The following is a 20,972-nucleotide window of genomic DNA, read 5'->3' as shown; positions in this document are numbered from 1 at the left end:
GAGATCTAAGAAAGGAATAAGAGCAGCCAGGAGACAATATACAATACAGTGGTTAACAAAAAGGAACTAAAGATCTTTTACAAAGATATGAATTGTAAAAGGGTAACCAAAGGAAAGGTGGTGTCAGTTAGTGACAAAAATAAAGATCTTCCTGTGGAGGCAGATGTCATAGCTCAGATACTAAATTAATATTTGGCATCCGTCTTCATTAGAAACGAGGATGCAGCTAATGCACTAGAACCACAGATCTTTTTAATGTATATTCACAATCTGTACTTGAGCGTAAAGGGCACAATTTTAAAAGTGTAAATGGTAGAAAAATGGAAATGTAGTGAACAACAACAGGCTTGGGAAGGTCGAGATGGATTGGTGAATTGTGAAAACACATCACAGGTAAAATTTAAATCAGAGAAGTGTGAAATTATATATATTTTAGTTGGAAGAGGAGAGGCAATATGAATCAAATGGGAACATTTTAAATTGAATGTGGGAACAGAGAGACCTGGGAGTGTAGGTATACAAATCTTGAAAGATAGGAGGAAAACTTAAGAAGGTTCTTAAAAAACCAAATGGGATCATTGGCTTCATTAACAGGGAAATAGACTGCAAAGACAATGAAGTTATGTTAAATCTTCGTAAAACACTGGTTAGATTTTAGCTGGAATATTGTGTTCAAATCTGAGCATTGTACATCAGCAAGGATTTCGAGGCGTTTGAGACAAAATTCATAAGAATAACATTGTAACATCCTCTTTCTGTTCAATGTAAACATACCGATCAAACACAAGGATTGGTGAAGCAGTAATGTGGATTCATTATTTGAAGGTAAGACTGTATATCAATTAAATTAATGGGGAGACTATTGCGTACACATCTAACCTTAACCACTGGGGTTTGTACACTGACGACAAGTCTTGGGGTTAATTCATCACATCATGTCAATGTGGTATTGATTAACAGTAGTTTAAGACATGCTACCTTAAAGGTATATGCAAATCATGTCACTATAAACATAAGGCTGAATGATGAAACAGTTTTTACACAGTGAGTTGCTTTGCTCTGAATTGCCCTACCTGACAAGTTGGTGGAAGCAAATTCAATAGCAACATTCAAAAAGGAATTAGTCAAATACTGGAAGGGAAACAAAAACATGGTTAAGTGGAAAGAGCAGGTAAATGAGATTAATTAGTTAGTTCTGACAGTAGAGCCAGTAGAGGCATGATGAGTCAAAAGATTTCCTTTTGCACTGTATCATTCCATGGTTCTATCACTATATATTTCAGCATTATACCATGTTTTTAGCACTGCAGGTGCTGTTTTGCATTGGCATCACAAGCTTACACTTCCCATGCGACCTGTATTGGATGCCACTTTAGCAAGGGCTTTAGCACTGGTATTAGAGTTATGTCGAACTATGCAGTGTAGGCAGGTGGTGTAATCATTGAGCGTGTAATGCTGACTTAATACCAGGAGGTCAATTTTGACCTCCACCATCTAGTACACCCATTCTTAATCTCAAACAATAAACATAAGTACAAAAGCAGGAACAAAACCCCTACCTGCCCCCACCAGCTCTATTTAAAGGGATCTCCTTCAGCTTAGTTGCAAATTGATTTCCACTGGTTCTGTCTGAATTTGTTGAAATGTTATGAGCTTTCTACTCCTGTTTAATTTAATTTGACTTGATTTGATTTATTATTGTCACATATATTAGCATACAGTGAAAAATATTGTTTCTTGCATGCCAGACAGAACGTACCGTTCATAGACAAGGAAAGGAGAGAGTGCAGAATGTAGTGTTACAGTCATAGCTAGGGTGTAGAGAAAGATCAACTTAATGCAAGGTGGGTCCATTCAAAAGTCTGACAGCAGCAGGGAAGAAGCTGTTCCTGAGTCAGTTGGTACGTGACCTCAGATTTTGTATCTTTTTCCTGACGGAAGAAGGCGGAAGAGAGAATGTGCGGGGTGCGTAGGGTCCTTAATTATGCTGGCTGCTTTGCCGAGGCAGCGGGAAGTGTAGGCAGAGTCAATGAATGGGAGTTTGCATGATGGATTGGGCTACATTCACGACCTTTTATAGTTTCTTGCGGTCTATACAGAATGGTGCTGTACGTGATGAACTCTTCGGTTCTGACTTCAAGGGTTCTGCTCATGTCACTTGCTCCCAGTTGTGTGTTCTGTAGTTATCATCCCCATTGGCCTGTGGCACATCAGAAAGGTAGAGAAGAGAGAACACAGAGGAGGATAAGCTGCGAGCGACTGAAGGACGAGGAAGAGGTGAAGGGATATCAGCAGGAGGCTTTATCGGACAAGGACCTTCAGGGACAAATTCTCTGTACCTCAGCCTCACTGAGGAGCAGTGAGCGCAATGTCTTTGTCGTATAAGGAGGAGTTCACTGAAATCTGCAACCTCTTAATGAGCTGCCAGTGGCCGTGAAGATGACCATTAAATTATTTGCATTGGGACCCTTCCAAACTGGGACAGGTGACATTTTCAACACCTTGTACTTTGTTGTGTACTACTATATAAGGGAGTAGCTAGATATTCTGTATTGTAGGAGAGGAGAAGACACTATACACTCTCTGACCAGAGAGAAGCAGATGAAGTGCGCACATAACTTTGTCAGAGTAACAGCTTTCAGGCTTCCTCATGGTGCACAGTGTAATTGATGGCTTTGCAGGTACCTTATTTAAACACTGCAATGCATGGCCATCACAGAGTTCAACTCCCTCGGTGTGCAATTTGGGTGTGTGAGACTATGCTCAGTGTATTATATAGGTGGCTATCTGGTATCATGGTAACAGTCAGGATATCTTTGTCCATTTCTAGTCTACTTTTAAGTTACTATTGTTGCTACTGGGTGACAAAGGCCATCTGTTGACTACACAATTCATGACTCTGGTGCTCAAGGTGACCACATGTAACAAGAGAATTGTTGCCACATCACATGCCATTGAGCACACTTTTGGGATGTTTAAGCAACATTCCCCTGCATGCACTGCTCTGGAGCAGTCCTACTCCCGAGCACAATTTATCATGGTCATCTGCATCCTGTACAACCTCACCTTTATCACAAGATCTACAATGAGAAGCTGAGGCAGACAAGGATGAAGAAAGAGAGAAAGAGGAACAGAGAAGGTAATTAACACATCCCTTTTCTGATTAAGCTGTCCATGATTTGCTCATTGTGTTACTATGTTAGCATTTTTCTGAATGGATGAGCAAATGGCCAAATTGCCCTGAATATACAGAATTATCTTGTAATCTTGTGAACAAAAATCAGCTCCCGGTTACTGTTGACAAAGAAAGCCAATTTCTGCTGGGAGTGGCAGTTGTCATTGTTATCTCAATCCTCAACGGGTGAAATTAGTCCAAGCGTGCTTGCCTTGCCAAGACACAATAGAATTTAATATAATCAACTGAAAGCTTTAATAAGTTCTGCTCAGATATAGCTTTCTCAGTAATTTAAATTTGATACAAAATGAATAATTGTCCTAAACAGCAGTAATGCGCGAACACTGCAGATCAAAGGGATACAATAAAGCCACGTTTAAAAGTAATGAATGGAATTTCAGCACTATTGTTATGAAGAAATGAAATATTTTCTGAAACATTGTTCAGGTTTGGAATCTATTAGTTTATTCAGCTTGCTGTTGACAGGATGATGACTGGGAAAATCATCCACCATACTCTAAGTATATTAACTCAAATACTTTAATTGGCTTAGAGGGTAGCAGCATCAGCTCATTCGGGAACAATTTAATCTCCCATTGATGGGGGATCACCTTCTGTGGCTGAGGATTTTTCCATGGAGAGATCTCATAAAATATAAGACAATAAAGATAGCAAATGAGCCGACACATAATTAAAGTTCCAAATTAAGACATTGCCCTGTGACTTCATTTTCAAATACTCCATTTAGAATTTCCACAATTTGTCAGCAATTTTAAATGACTAAAATAAAGTGGGAAATTATATTTCTATAGATCTGCAATGTTTGTGAATAGGGAGGTTTGACAACTAAGTAAAGAAGCAACATTTTTTTTATTTGGGAGTTTAATATTGTGTTGGTTCTTTGGGCTAGCAGAACCCATTTATAAAATTGCATTTCTGACTTTGCAGTTCTGATGCAAAAGTAATGTTCTTAAAAATAGACCTTGAAAATGATGATGGGAAGGTTATTTGTGTCAGCAATTGAACATCTATGGAAGCCTGAGTGGAACAAATGCCACACAAAACAATCAACGCTAAAATCAGAGCTAAAGTTTAACATTTGTGATTTAATGTCATCTACTTTTGCTGTTCAAAAAGTATTTTCTTCTACAATTTCCTTCTAATAGATGATCTGTTTATTCTCATTAGCCTTTGGATTTTCCCCAAATTTATTGCACCTGGTACCAATTTGATTTCCTCTTGTTACGAGTGGTTTTGTTTAGCCTCTTTTTTTCAAACCACAGTAATAACTCCACGGAGGCAAAGTCCCGTCACCAAGCTACTTTATTTACACAATAACATCTGTACATAGCCAGCTCTCTAGGTAGCTCCCTGCTGAAATGCAGGCTAAGACATTGACACACCTGCTTTAAACAGGGAGCATGAGGCTCCCTGACTAGACCAGCAATTAGGAATTCATACTCGAGCAAGCCAACCTTATTTGCCTGGCTGAAGTCATCACAACCACTGCTGTCTCCTCTTAATGGAGAGATCAAGTATGGTTCAAAATATATGTCAACCACCTCTCACTTTTGGCTTAAACACCCATCCCTTTCTAATTGTTCCCCTCCCTATTTCCCAGGCTATCGAAGTTCATCTTACCCATGAGTTCTGGTTCTGCTCCAGCAAGTTCCAAACTGCCCTCCTGGCCTTCATGATGTTTGATTTGTAATTATTTCATTCTTCTAAGGCTTTGGGCAGAATTCTCCCCAAAAGAATTCTACGTGTTGAACTGGTAGGAAAACTGGAGTAATTCATGCTGTTTTATTCAGAGGGAGTTCACACTAGAATCTCCCAAACTCTGTGCATTGCAGAGGTCACCAGCATGAATATCATTATATTTCAGGCGGGGGGACCTATTCCTACCCAGGAGGCTGAATGTGCAATGGCCTCAAAGTGTCATCCTCCTGGTTGCTGGCCAGCAATCGAGCTGGCCAGCTTATGATGACTGCAGCGCTGCCCCCATTCCCCCCATGGCCCGATCGTGGCACCTCCAACCATTCCCGGGCCAGCCTTGACCGCCCCCTCCCAACCCCCTGCCAGTCCCAGAACACCCCGATCTCCAGCCCCAATTCCACCCTCCCCCCACAGTGCCAATCCCCCCCCCATCTTTTCATAGTCCTCTTCTCCTTTAAGACACTCATTAAAGCCTACCTACTTACCTCAAATCCATTCCATTGAACAAGCTTTTGAGCACTCCTCAGCATTCATTTTGCATATTTCTCAGTAAATCTTCTTGGGATGTTTTTCTACGTGAAACATATGAGATAATTGGAAGTTCATTTTGCATTATTGTCATGTCACAATCTTTCTTAGGGTTTCCAAAAGTATAGCCCTAATGTTCAGTGGCAGGAGATGCTAGCTCTGTCTAGCCATTTCCAAAGATATTTCCTCTCTGAATCAAATTATCTCTGATACAAGGCATTCAAGGCATTCCAGCTAGTGCTTGGGCAGCCTTTAAAAATGGCACCTCCATTTCTGAAAGACAAAGTTACTGGCAGCACAGATGAATCAGAGGCCTCCCCCACCACTGTTACATTATGGGCCACCCCCTTTAAGTTTTTTACTTTAGGTTCCTGCAGGAGATGGCGGAGATTGCTGTTAATTTCTTCAATGTTGACTTTCCCACTTGCCATCAGCACCATGCCTCAATTTATAAAACCCAAGATCCTATCTGGCTGTCAACCTGCCCTGCCGCCTTCAATGATTTATGCAGTATGCCCCCTGGACCCCTTTGCAAATGTGTCTTTTATTTTATATTGCTTTTCCTCATTCTTCCTACCCAAATGTATCACATTCAATTTATCTGCTTTAATGTCATCCTCCTTGTGTCCACCAGTAAACTACCTTATGTCATCTTGAAGTTTATCCAAGTCTTCCAAGTTTTGTGTCATCTACAAATTTTGAAATTGTGTCCTTCACACAAAATTCTCTGTGGGTAATTACAATCGAGAAAAAGAGTTGTCTTGATACCCACCCTGAGGACTCCCATTGTGCACCTTCTCCCAGTTCAAGAAACAACTTTTCATCACCACCCTCTATTTCCTGAACCTCAGCCAACAATCACCCATATTTTGGAAAAAATGTAGTCGGAGTCTTGGATGGTAAAATAAGTTATTATTAATAATGCTGGTTTATTGTAAGTCCAATTAAAGGTAAGTATCCTACAATGTCTGTAATATGACAGTTCTTAGTTTAAGACAAGCATTAAGTCTTATTTAAGTTGTTGACGTTATCATTCCATGCTTGTTTGTGTTTGTTTTGTCACTAATTGATTTAGACAAACTTGTATTTCTGATATGGGCCCTGGTTAAGGAAAAATCACATCCATCTCAATTAGCAATACCAAAATAATCATTGTCAAACCTACTCAATAGTGCCAGAAAGGGGTGCACAGCGTTAGGATTTAACAGCAGAAATGAAACGCTACCTTCAGGAGATTCATAATGAGCAAACATTTCCTTTCAAAGCTACACCACGGTGTGCAAATGTTGCTTGACTGTTTACTGGAATTTAATATTTTCAAATATGGCACTAAAAATATGGAGGTTGTGATCTGGCTGCTCACACTATAGAAAGTGAAATCTTTGGTTAGATATCCAGTCTCAATCCATGTTTGAAGTTGAGTCCTTTCATCTGGGCAAGATCAGTGCCTTTTCTTTTAGGCAGATCCTGAAGAAATGAGCAGGGGGTTGTTGGCGGGGAGTGGGGGTGGGGGGTGCCTCTGGTCAGCTGTATCCTGGGGAAATGTCATTCTGATTATTTGATCGACAGAAGAAATTAAGAAGTCTGTAGTAAAGTTTAAAGTTTGTTCATTAGTGTCACAAGTAGGCTTACATTAACACTGTAATGAAGTAATTGTGAAAATCCCCGAGTCACCACACTCCAGTGCCTATTCGGGTACACTGAGGGAGAATTTAGCATGGCCAATGCACCTAACCAGCATGTCCTTAGGATTCTGGGAGGAAATCAGAGCATCCAGAGGAAAATCACACAGACACAGGGAGAACTTGTAGACTCTGCACAGACGGAAATTGAACCAGGTCCCTGGTGCTGTGAGGCAGCAGTGCTAACTACTGTGCCACCGTAAAGATCTATCTTTACTAATAAAGACCTTGTAAATGGGGTTTCCTTTTAGCGAAATCCATAGAACATAGAACACAGAACAGTACAGCACAGAACAGACCCTTCGGCCCACGATGTTGTGCCGAGCTTTATCTGAAACCAAGATCAAGCTATCCCACTCCCTATCATCCTGGTGTGTTCCATGTGCCTATCCAATAACCACTTAAATGTTCCTAAAGTGTCTGACTCCACTATCACTGCAGGCAGTCCATTCCACACCCCAACCACTCTCTGCGTAAAGAACCTACCTCTGATATCCTTCCGATATCTCCCACCATGAACACTATAGCCATGCCCCCTTGTAATAGCTCCATCCACCCAAGGAAATAGTCTTTGAACGTTCACTCTATCTATCCCCTTCATCATTTGATAAACCTCTATTAAGATCCCCCTCAGCCTCCTCTGCTCCAGAGAGAACAGCCCTAGCTCCCTCAACCTTTCCTCATAAGATCTACCCTCCAAACCAGGCAGCATCCTGGTAGATCTCCTCTGCACTCCTTCCAGCGCTTCCACATCCTTCTTATAGTGAGGTGACCAGAACTGCACACAATATTCCAAATGTGGTCTCACCAAGGTCCTGTACAGTTGCAGCATAACCCCACGGCTCTTAAACTCCAACACCCTGTTAATAAAAGCTAACACACTATAGGCCTTCTTCACAGCTCTATCCACTTGAGTGGCAACCTTTAGAGATCTTGGATATGGACCCCAAAATCTCTCTGTTCCTCCACAGTCTTCAGAACCCTACCTTTGACCCTGTAATCCACATTTAAATTAGTCCTACCAAAATGAATCACCTCACATTTATCAGGGTTAAACTCCATTTGCCATTTTTTAGCCCAGCTTTGCATCCTATCTCTGTCTCTTTGCAGCCTACAACAGCCCTCCACCTCATCCACTACTCCACCAATCTTGGTGTCATCAGCAAATTTACTGATCCACCCTTCAGCCCCCTCCTCTGAGTCATTTATAAAAATCACAAAGAGCAGAGGACCAAACACTGATCCCTATGGCACTCCGCTAGCAACCTGCCTCCAGTCCGAAAATTTTCCATCCACCACCACCCTCTGTCTTCGATCAGATAGCCAGTTACCTATCCAATCGGCCAACTTTCCCTCTATCCCACACCTCCTTACTTTCATCATAAGCCGACCATGGGAGACCTTATCAAATGCCTTACTAAAATCCATGTATATGACATCAACTGCCCTACCTTCATCAACACACTTAGTTACCTCCTCAAAAAATTCAATCAAATTTGTGAGGCACGACTTGCCCTCCAGAACCAGATAGACTAGGAACAGAGACATAGAAATGACAAACAGAAAAGAGAGCCATTGGTTCTTCTAGCCAGTCCCATATAGTTCTGGTATCCAGGGAAACATGGTACAAATATTCATCACTCATCCTGTGGTATGAAATCTTCTAACAAATATATCAAACCAGATCAAAGCCAATTAAGAAATTAATCGAAGTCAAAAGTGTTCCAGAAGATCACATTGAATTTGAAACGTGTTATAGGATACAACGAAACACTAGACTAGGTCATCTCCAACCTTGCCAGAATAGGTCCAGCTCTTGGAATAAGGTTAATATTTCGGGTCAATGACCTCTTCAGCTGTGACTGGGCCAGATGCTGACCGAATTCCAGAAAACAAATCTGATCTTGGAAAGAGCGAAGAATGGCACAACAGGGGAGATAGTGGGCTCCAATGGTCAGGACGCTGCACTGGGGGTCTTAGTGGAGGAGGTGGAAAGGAGGAGAGGACATTACCCTTAATCCTTGGCGGCGGGGGGCAGAAAGTCCTTCAGAAACATGTTTAAAAAGAAGTGGGGACATAGAACCACAAAGGTCAATGTCAGTAGAAAGGCTCTGAGGAGCTGGAGTAGTGTTGCAGCAGTTCAATGACTTTACATAAATGGTCAAGGACAACAAATGCATTTTCAGCTGCCATATCCAATCAACTGCACACAGCTTGATTCATCACCTATCTCTTACTCACCTATTCAGTCTTTATTAATCAGAACTCATATCTGGTATACATGTGTTTGACATCACCCTCACAATCAGTATTGTTGTAAGCCAACCACCCATATTTCAGCTTGCATTCAACCATGACAGCAATGTCACCAAAGAGATTGCACAGCATTCACTTACAAGACAACATTTAGAGGCAAACTGGTGAGATTTCGAGACCTAATCCCCATGTAGAAGACAGTGTTCACCATGATTGGAGTGATCATTGCTGGGCCATAGACACCAGCAGGCTGAAACCTTTAAAGATAATGTTATCCTAATGCCTAATCCTCCTTATCACACCCTACCTCACCCTTGGGATGGGATTCTCCCAAACAAATTCTAAGTTCCCGACAGGCGGGGAAATGGTCATAAATCACGTTAGTCTTTTTAAGTGTGATTTCCAGAATGAATCTCCGATATTCTGTGCATCACGGAGTGCCCTAGTGGGATTCACTCTGGAAATCTGGGGGCGGGGCCTATTCCCACCCGAGAGGCTGGCAGCATAGTGCTGAGTGGGCCCGCTACGCATGCCCTGATCTGTCAGCGCCAAGATCCCTGAATGCGCAGTGGCCTCGCACTGCTGGCCTCCCCATTGTTGGCCTCCGATCACTGACCAGCCATGTAAACTCCCATCACTGGCCTCCCTGGCCATGATGGGCCAGCACCGATGTCCATCTCCCTCCAGCCAACTGCGATCTCTCTGACCACCCCCCCCCACGCCCCCCCCCCCCCCCCCACCCACCTGACCAGCTCCGATCTCCCAATCCCCCCACGGGCAGTCTCGACCCCCCGCCCCAGCCAGCCGCATTCCCCCGATAGCCCAATGCCCCCTCGAGCCAGCCCTGACACCCCCCTGGCCATATCCGACCCCCCCCCAACAGTCCCAAACCCCCCCCCGACAGTACTGAACCCCCCATCACCCCCCCCCCCCCCCCCCCCCGCCCTGCTGATGTCCAGCCCCGATCAAATCCTTCCTCCATCTCCCAGTTAGCCCAATTGCAGAGTGGCAGTGGATCCCCCCACATGATCACTCCTCCAATAGGCCCTCCCTCAATAGGCCCCTTCCCCCTCTGGTCCCACCCTCTTGGCACTGCCTGATGCCTGGTGAGCAGCGCCAAGCTCCCAGGCAATGGCCTCTGTTCCCTCCAGCGAAGTCAGGCCACCTGCTCCCCGCTAATGGGGAGCAGGAGTAAATCCCGCTGGGGGGAACCACTCCTGGCGGAGATGGGGGGTGGTGCTATCGAAGTCCTGGGCCTGCCAATGAAATATAAGTACAAATTTCCATATTGTAATCAGCACCGCACCAATTTCCAGAGGCCGTGATGCCCAGCAGGAAGCCTGTGAAATGGCCCCCACTGATGTCTCCCGGCCCACTGCACCACTCAAGCAATGCAGCGGGCTGGGAGAATCACCCCCCTTTCACCCAGGCCTACTGTATTTAAATAGACCAGCCTAGTTAGTTCCTGCAAGTCCCTATTCACTCCTGGAGTACTGATTAGATGCCCACTGCTAATGACATCATTCTGATGTGTTGGCCAATGATGGGTTATACAGCAGAGGGCAAAGGAAAGGTTGGCCTTTCTAATACCCCTCTCTGCATATATTCAGAAAATGTGACGATCAGGAACTGGTCACTCCCTACGCGGTCAGCTGTGTGAATGATCAAAGGTGATGTCACCCTTCATGGACAGCATCACTTATAACAGGTTCTTCATGCTCTTTTTGATTGCTGCAAGCCCCCAAAGAGTATTACACTTGCTTGTTAAGCATCATTCAGGTGTATCTTCACACTGTTTCATACTCCCCTGATCACAGAGCTAACCCCACAAAACCACAAGACAATTTCAAGATGCCTTAATGATGTTTCTCCTGTCAGTATCTTGATAATCATAGGTATTCAGACCACTAGCCTGCTTGCAATAAAGACCACACCAGACTTCCTATAATTATGGCCTTTAGTCATTTTATTCTCTATATTAAGAATGCATTTCCATTTAAGTGCCTGTTTGCGCAGATGACACGGCTTTATTTTCCTATCTTTTGACTTTCTTAACCCTTGTGTTTCCACCAAAGATCAAGCTCGTGGCCAATCCAACTTAATATATCCTGCCTTTTGTACAATCCTAGTACATAACAGTCTAGTGAAAATAATCAGTTCGATCATCATTTCATGTTATTCAGTCCACATTACAGCACCTTGCAGGTCACTCGCAGGATGCTCGCTCGAAGATACTGAACACGCAAGAAAAAAGGTGTTATGTATTGAAGTATACAGGTCATACATAAGTGAAGAAAATTTAGATGGATTATTGTATCAGGGCATCAATTTCAGGTAATTGTCAGTTCCATCCCAATAAAGGATTCAAATAATTTCAGAGTTCAGCAAAATTAAAGCTTTCTGAAACATGGCAGCATGAAATGTGTCAAGATCAACTGAGATTATATTTTGCCTGTTGAAATAAAATATTACTCAAATTTGGACGAACTTTAAAATGCCTGCCATTCTCATTTATTATCATTTGCATTGAGTGATAGTCGATTTGGATTACTTTCCTCACACACAATACAAAATGTGGCATCCTGATGGTTTCCAAATGCCGAAAGCAATATGTTCCCTCCTCCGAATTGATTTTAAACTTCTCTGTTCACTTGTCTCAATCCATCTCGGCCTGTAATTCAGTCCCATGGTGCTGAACACTGCCTGTTAAAAAACACAACTAATTTCTCCTCGCCATTGAATCCTTTGCTGCAATGCAGGATGAAAGGCTTTGAGAGCAGCCGTTCCTTGCTCGCCTTGCTGCGAATCCTATCACAGTGGCTGTGCTCTGTGTACGGCGAACACTGAATGCTGCAGCCAGTGTGTCTCAGGCAGACATTTGCAGCGATTGGGTCACCATGGATGTAACAGAAGGAGCCATCGATCTTCATGATTTCTGATGCACGCGATTGCATCTCTGCCTCCTCAAGTAGAGCGTGTGAGGTGATTGAATAATCAGTGTGATTACCCTGGAGGAATATAAATCCCCTGATCCAGTCTGCAGAGAGGTTGACTGCTTAAAAAAAAACTAGTGAAACGGGGTCTGCAATGCAATGCATCGGGCAGGAGATAACTGCAGGGGTAAAGAAAGAAGTTTGCGGTTTTAAAAAAAAGAAATATCTAGTTCAAACCTATAAATACAAATTTAAAAAAGCAGCCAGGCATTAGCGAGAAGTTGGTATTTTACATTCGTGACTGATACAAGAAGAATACATTTTGGAAACCTATAACTGGAAGAAGTTAAAATTAAGGATACCAGAATGTATATTGCAGAATTTATTTGCTATCTCATTTTTAAACATGCAATGATCCTTCATCAATAAAGTAGAAAAACAATGAATGAAAACAAAATTATCTATTATTTTTTATAGAGAAGCTGATTTCAAGCCACAATTATATTGTCATTAGCATTAGTCATGTCCGACATGTCAGCTCACGGGCCACCCTGATCAGATTTTTTTTCTGAATGCAGTCTTATGGTCTGAGGCTTATTGTCACAGTTCGAATCCTGTGAGGGTTCATTGCTAACCAGACCATCAGCTTTCGCATTATCGTCGCATAGCTTGAAACAGACAGCCAAAACTAAAGGCAGGAACATGTACAAGAAATGCGCAGTTATCTTTCTGTGTTTTTTTTAAGAGAAAGATCATTATCCATCAATATGCTGACATCTGCATTGGATCTCTCTGGGTGATAGCTACTGCTTCACAAGGCAGTTACTCTATTTTGAGCCTTAAAGGCACACTCTTATTTCCAAACATAACTATTGTCAGTTTAATGAAACTCAGTATATTAACAATATTAAGTTTTATGGGTTCATGATTGCAGGTATTCTTAACATCACCAACGAGGAATAAACATTTTGAAATGTATTCAACTCATTGAGAGTCCAAATGGCTCCAATATTATTGGGGACGTGGGGAGGGAGCGGATATGAGAGCTGGGGCGGTGTGAGGGGAAGGGTGGCAGGGGACGTAGGGTGTCAGAAAACCTTGAAGAAGAACTAGTCTCCCTCCGATCTGGATGAATTTAACAACAGGACCTGATTACCATTTTGGGATTCGGTTCCCTTCCGCAGCCAGCCAGATAGAAAGGTTGTCTGTCTGCCAGACACATAGGCATTCAACAGCAACAGGCCATGAACAGGGGGCAGACAAGAGGGAGAGAGGAATCAAAAAGGCCAGAGATGGGAAGTTGGAGCCATTGATGGGAGGGTTGGAGAGGTGTGGGAAAGGGCGCAACATCGATGGGGCTGCTAAAGTAACTGGGGGAGTGGGTGGACATCTATGAAAATCAGAGATATCAGAGGAGAAGGGGAGTAGCTTTTGGGGCCTGTGAAGTATCTGGAGGTGGGCAGGGGGAGACAGTTGATAAGTGAGAATCTCTGGGTCTGAGGTGTCAGAAAATCAACAAATTTCTGAATTGGGCCAAGAGGAAGCACTCTTGTTTCTCTTGCTCCCATTAGCTGCCGGGATTCCTGATGCCTGGGAAATCCGGATGGCCAGTGTTACAACTACATCAGAGAAAAAGATCTGTAGCATACCGTCCCTTTAATGAACTACTTGCCTCCTCAGAGTGAGTGATCACACAGCCTCAATCCTGCCTCTATTACAATTGGATGTGGGCAGGTTTGAGGTAGATTGGACTTTGTTTGAAATTTCTCAGCAGCTTTACTCCCAATCTGACCCAAATACACCTACCTACAAGTTTTACCTATTTACTTATTAGTGTCACAGGTAGGCTTACATTAAGACTGCAATGAAGTTACTGTGAAAATTCCCTAGGCGCAACACTCTGGCACCTATTCAGGTACAATGAGGGAAAATTTAGCATGGCCAACGCACCAAACCAGTACGTCTCATTAGTGACAGACAGCATGGTTTTGTAAGAGGGAGGTCATGCCTTACAAATTTGGTGGAGTTTTTTGAGGAAGTGACAAAAACGGTTGACGAAGGAAGGGCCGTGGATGTCGTCTATATGGATTTCAGTAAGGCATTTGACAAAGTCCCTCATGGCAGGTTGGTTAAGAAGGTTAAGGCTCATGGGATACAAGGAGAGGTTTTTTTCCGGCTGGAGGTCTGTGACCAGTGGTGTTCCGCAGGGCTCTGTACTGGGACCTCTGCTATTTGTGATATATATAAATGATTTGGAAGAAGGTGTAACTGGTGTTATCAGCAAGTTTGCGGATGAGACGAAAATGGCTGGACTTGCGGATAGTGATGAACATTGTCGGACAATACAGCAGGATATAGATAGGCTGGAAAATTGGGTGGAGAAATGGCAGATGGAATTTAATCCAGATAAATGCGAAGTGATGCATTTTGGAAGAACTAATGTAGGGGGGAGTTATACAATAAATGGCAGAGCCATCAAGAGTATAGAAACACAGAGGGACCTAGGTGTGCAAGTCCACAAATCCTTGAAGGTGGCAGCATAGGTGGAGAAGGTGGTGAAGAAGGCATATGGTATGCTTGCCCTAATAGGACGGGGTATAGAGTATAAAAGCTGGAGTCTGATGTTGCAGCTGTATAGAACGCTGGTTAGGCCACATTTGGAGTACTGCGTCCAGTTCTGGTCGCCGCACTACCAGAAGGACGTGGAGGCTTTAGAGAAAGTGCAGAGAAAGTTTACCAGGATGTTGCCTGGTATGGAGGGTCTTAGCTAAGAGGAGAGATTGGGTAAACTGGGGTTGTTCTCCCTGGAAAGACGGAGAATGAGGGGAGATCTAATAGAGGTGTACAAGATTATGAAGGGTATAGGTAGGGTGAACAGTGGGAAGCTTTTCCCAGCTCGGAGGTGACGATCACGAGGGGTGACGGGCTTAAGGTGAGAGGGGCGATGTATAACTCAGATATCAGAGGGATGTTTTTTACACAGAGAGTGGTGGGGGCCTGGAATGCGCTGCCAAGTAGGGTGGTGGAGGCAGACATGCTGGCATCGTTCAAGACTTACCTGGATAGTCACATGAGCAGCCTGGGAATGGAGGGATACAAATGAATGGTCTAGTTGGACCAATGAGCGGCACAGGCTTGGAGGGCCGAAGGGCCTGTTTCCTGTGCTGTATTGTTCTTTGTTCTTTGTCTTTCAGACTGTGGAAGGAAACCAGAGCACTCGGAGGAAACCCACACAGACATGGGGAGAATGTGCAAACTCCACACAAACAGTGACCCAAGCCAAGAATCGAACCCGGCTTCCTGGTGCTGTGAGGCAGCAGAGCTAACCACTATGCCACCATACCATCCGTCAGAGAGAGTCAGAAAGATGGAGAAACTGAACAAGAGTGGAAGAAATTTCTAACCCAGCGACCAGTGGAGAAGGGGAAATAGTGCCATGTAACTGCAGGGAATTAATTATATTCTCATTCTTGCTCTCACTGTGATAGTAGCAATGCTCCCTGGGATCAAATGCTGTGTAGATGAAACAGCCTCTTTACTCAGGCAGTAGGCAAGTTGAAAATGCCATTTTTATCACACACGTTTCCGCCAGCAGCAGCTGATGGCCTATTGCACTGTAGTCCAAAGTTTGCCTCTTAATTTTTATAATAAGGGCCACGTAATCAGCCTGTCCTGCAAGCACTCCAAGCCCACACCCTCCAGGCCTCTGCCTTTTGTTGCCTTATATGCGGTGGCTCAAAGATAAGGGCTACGCAAGGCATTTACTATTTAGCTACAGTCCATCACCCTGACATTAGTGAGACGCATCCCTCAAAGCATTGGTTGAGAAATTAACAGCAGCTAAGATGCTGGGGTGAACTCCCCTGCTCTTCTTCAAATAGTTCAGTTCAATTCAGACAAAAAATTGATTTAATGCCTCAACCCAATAATGATGCTGCCATGCTGCCAAAAGTACAGCATTTTATAACATATATAACACTCTGTACTGAAGTGGCAACCTAGGGTTTGTGTTTCAGTCTCTGATGTGGGACTTGAGAGAAAAAAAGAGATCTAGGCACTCCGGGTTCCAGTACTTTCCCTGGTATGGTCAATTCTGAGCACTGCCACAACCTGCTAAAGTTGTTCAGTGCCCTTAGTATATGACATAGGAACAGGGCCAGGCCATTCAGCCCAGTAAACCTGTGCTACTCCTGAATAAGATCATGCCCCCTTATTCTGGATTTCCTTATTGGAGGAAATGCTTTCTCTTTATCTACTATATTGAATTTGTTTATCATTTAGTGGTAGGGAGCATACCATGACTCTAGCCTCAATCTTGGCCCCAAATTGCAACTGCAGTGCTGCCAAGTCCAAGGTATCTCTCTATAGGGCTTTCAGAAAATCTCCTGCTATCCACCAAATCCCCTCCTCTAGTTTAGTTTAGCTTATTTATTAGTGTCACGAGTAGGCTTGCATGAACACTGCAATGAAGTAACTGTGAAAATCCCCTAGTTGCCACACTTTGGCGCCTGTTTGGTTACACTGAGGGGGAATTTAGCATGGCCAATGCACCTAACCAGCATGTTTTTCGGACTATGGGAGGAAATCGGAGCACCTGGAGGAAACCGATGCAAACATGGGGGGAACGTGCAGACTCTGCACAGACAGTGACCCAAGCTAGGAATCAAACCTGGGTCCCTGGCCCTGTGCGGCAACAGTGCTAACCACCGTGCCTCTTTCAGTATTGCTAAACTCCCACATTCCCCAAAAATTAGCACATCCGCTCCTATTGTCCTGAGTAGAAGGGCATTGGAAAAGGTAAAAGATTAAAATAGAAAACACAGGTGAGGTAACGAATAATAATTGTCTTAATATATAAAAACCAGACCACATTGCAAGATCAAATCTCCAACATAATGATAGAAATGCCAGAATATTGAGTAATAAAAAAGAAACATATTCAGTCATCATAAATTACTGCCATAAAACAGCACATCCTTTGACACAATGGTAGTAATGTTGCATTTAGTTCACTGGTATTTAAATTTTAAAAAATATATACAGTTTCTCATTAAATTAATAAGGTCTTCCCAATAATCTGAAACAATCAAATTCAGAAGAGTCATAATAAATTGAACTGTTGATTTATCAAAACAGGAGCACTATTTGTGGAAAAACTGGAAAGATTATTTAGTTTGAGGTTGTGGTGGAGTTTGAAAGTTGGTGAGGGAGAAATTTGTACACGTCAGACATACATTGATTCACAGGTATTGGCAGCACCATAGACAGGGCAGGGTAGCAGGCCAAAGCATTGTCTGTGCTGGTAAATGAATGTAAATCTGTGAAAAGTGGTGATGTATGAGTGAATTTCTTCCCAAACTTCTTGGTAATCCTTCAAGGAGCATCTCTGTAAATGCAGAAATTATTTTATAATCTGAGGAAACATTGTTGTCTAAATAAGTAAGGACAGTGGTTGGAATTTTACTGCCCTGCCAACCATGAGAATCGGAGCGGGTGAGGGGCAGACCATGGGAAGGTTCATTGGCCTTGACTGGGATTTTATAGCTTCAGAACGAGCGAGGCTGTAATATCCCGCCCAGTCAGTCAATAGCACCACAATTCTTGGGCCTAATCTGGCTAAAACAGATTACCTGGCCATTATTTTGCTGTCTGTAGGATCTTGCTGTGTACAGGTTGTCAACTGATGTTCCTACATTATAACGATGACCACATTTCCAAGATTGTCTGGAAAACATTTTGGGACATCTGTAGGTTGTGGAAGGTGCTATGTAAATATAAATGTTCTTTCTTCTACATTTGTGGATACATAGCTCAAACACATGCAACAATAAATTACTCTGAGCTTGATCAGCCCATAATGTAAGATTGCCAACAAATATAGACTCACGTAGCATGCCACGATCCCATTTATAATGGGGAATTGATCACTAGTATTCACATTGCAACTGTGAGGAATTGGAGATCACTGAGAATAACATTATATACAAGAATTTATTGTTTTTTGCATTTGTTGTGGCTGCAAAAAGCGGCTTCTAATTAAGCAGCTACCATGACTGCAGGAAATAAGTAAGAGTGCCGTTCAAATGTTGGAGCACATGCACAGTGGCTTTGCATTCCAACAGTAACAATGAGACAGGAAATGTGGTGATGTATTTCTGCAGAAGAGAATTTCTAGTGGAGTTGAGGAAATATTTTCAATACTATTATTTGAAATTTGATGGCGGTAAAAGAAGGAAAAAAGAAGAAAATGTTACATCTTATATTGTTCATCCTATATGAGCTGGAAGTATTTCATAATCAAATTTTTAAGAGTAACCGTAGTCGTTTCATACAAACAAACAGACAATCTGTGGGCAAACAGATCTTACAAACAGCTTTCCGATGAATGAATCTGTATTTGATTGCAATGGATGGGGGAACAAATGTTGACCACATCACTGGGAAAACTCTTTGCTCTTTGCGATCTTTACATCCACCTGAACAAGCAGATACGATTTTGATTTAATGCTTCATATGTAGGAAGGCACCTTTAGCAGTGTGGCAATCCTTCACTGCTGCACTTCAATGCTAGCCTAGATTATATGCTCAAGACCTGATGTGGAATTGAGAACACATAAATTCTGACTCAGAGGGGTGAGAGGGCAATCATCTGACCCAAGCTAGCAGCAGTTGCAATAAATCTTTATATATGTGGATGCCAAAAGAAAGAGAGAGATCCTAGATGATGAAGGAGCTCGAGAGTAATATGAAGCAGAAAAATGGTAGAAGTGAGAACCAGGCTGACTAGTGAAAATTCAGAGGGGCAGCAACAAAAGAGATAAGAAAGACAAAGAGGGAGTATGAGAAAAGGCTGGCAACTAACTTAAAGGGGAATCCAAAACTCTATCACAGCCATATACATAGTAAGAGGATAGTAAGAGGGGGGCAGGGGTCAATTAGAGATCAAAAGAGACAGAGGTCATGATTGTGCTATTAAATGAATCCTTTGCATCAGACTTTTAATATGCTTTCAAATTCGTAGTGAAAGAACAGATAATTGTGATAATGAATGGGTATGATAAAAAAGAGTGAGTAGGAAGGCTGGGTGTACTTGTTAAGTTAGTTGTTAAGTCACCAAGACTGTGGGGGATGAATCCAAGGGTGCTGAGAGAAGTAAGGGTGAAAATTGCGGAGCCTCTGACCAATTCTCCTGAGATAAAGGGATGGTGTCAGACCACTGAGGAAGTGCAAATGTTACATCTTGTTCAAAAAATAGTTAAGGACGAATCCAGCAACTAAAGGCCAGCCAACTTAACCTTGATGATGGGAATGGTGACAGTTTAACCTCAGAGATGGGAAAACATTTAGAAACAATAGTCTGGGATCAAATTAAAAGCCACTTGGACAAGGGTGACATAATTAAGGAAAGCCAACATGGATTTGTTAAAGGAAAATCATGTTTTACTACTGATTGAGTTTTTTGATGAAGTAACAGAGATCATAGAACCTTACAGTGCAGAAGGAGGCCATTCAGCCCATTGAGTCTGCACTGACCACAATCCCACTGAGGCCCTATCCCATAACCCCATGCATTTTCCCTAGCTAGTCCCCCTGACACTAAGGGGCAATTTAGCATGGCCAATCCACCTGGTTGATGATGATTGATGATAGTGGGGGTAATGCAACTTTATGGTGCATATGGACTTCCACATGGCGTTTGATAAAATGCTACATAAAAGGTTTGCTTCCAAGTTTGAGGCCCTTGAACTGAAAGGGTCAGTGGTGGTTTGGATACAAAGTTGGCTGAGTGGTCGGAGACAAAGAGCAGTGGTAAATAATTGTTTTTTGGGGCTGGAGGAAGGTATTCAATGGTGTACTACACGGGTTAGTACTAGAATGTCAGTTTTTCTTGATATATGTATTAATGGCTTAGACTTGGACATATAGGGCACAATTTTAAAATTTATAGATTACAGAAAATTTGGAAGCATTATGAACTGTGAGGACGCTGGTAATTGACTTCAGGAGGACATAGTGATGGAACAGATGAGTATTTGGCAGAAGAAATTTAATGCAAAGAAATTATACAAAAGAAGTGACACATTTTGGTAGAAAGAAAGAGGAGAGGCAATGTAAGCTGTAGGATACAATTCTAATGGGGGTTCAAGAAAAGAAAGACCGATTAGGAGGTGTGCACAAATCGTTTAAGGTAGCAGCACAGCTTGAAAAAGTGGTTAAAAAGGATCCTGGGCTTTACAAATTGAGGCATAAGGCCTGATTTTGGGCGCAAAAACTTGGTAAAGTCGGGCATGAGGTGAGTAGTGCGATCCGTGCCCACCTCCATGCCGCTTCCCCCTTTACCAAGGGCCGAAAATGGCCGCGATCGGGACTGCGCCCGAAATGGACGCAACATCAATTTAAATGGGTTGCACGCCCAAACTTATCGGCACTTCCCCCTTTACCACAGCATTCGCCTATCCAGATTCGGCGCGAAGCAGACATGGTCCGCAAAGGTCTGATTCGGGCGCACCAGCTTCTGGGGAGGTAAGTTCTGAGCTTCCGACGATTCTCTGACTCAGATCAGTGGTGGGGGGTTGGGGGATGGAGGTGGGTCAGATGGCTCTCTGGTGGGGGAGAAGGAGGAGGGGCCCGCGATCGGTCTGGGTGGCGTGGGGGGGGGGGGGGGGGTGGGGGGGTCAGTTA

The sequence above is a fragment of the Mustelus asterias genome, chromosome 4, assembly GCF_964213995.1.
Source record: "Mustelus asterias chromosome 4, sMusAst1.hap1.1, whole genome shotgun sequence".
Taxonomy (NCBI): domain Eukaryota; kingdom Metazoa; phylum Chordata; class Chondrichthyes; order Carcharhiniformes; family Triakidae; genus Mustelus; species Mustelus asterias.
The sequence above is the reverse complement of the archived record's forward strand: the minus strand, read 5'-3'. Positions refer to the sequence as shown.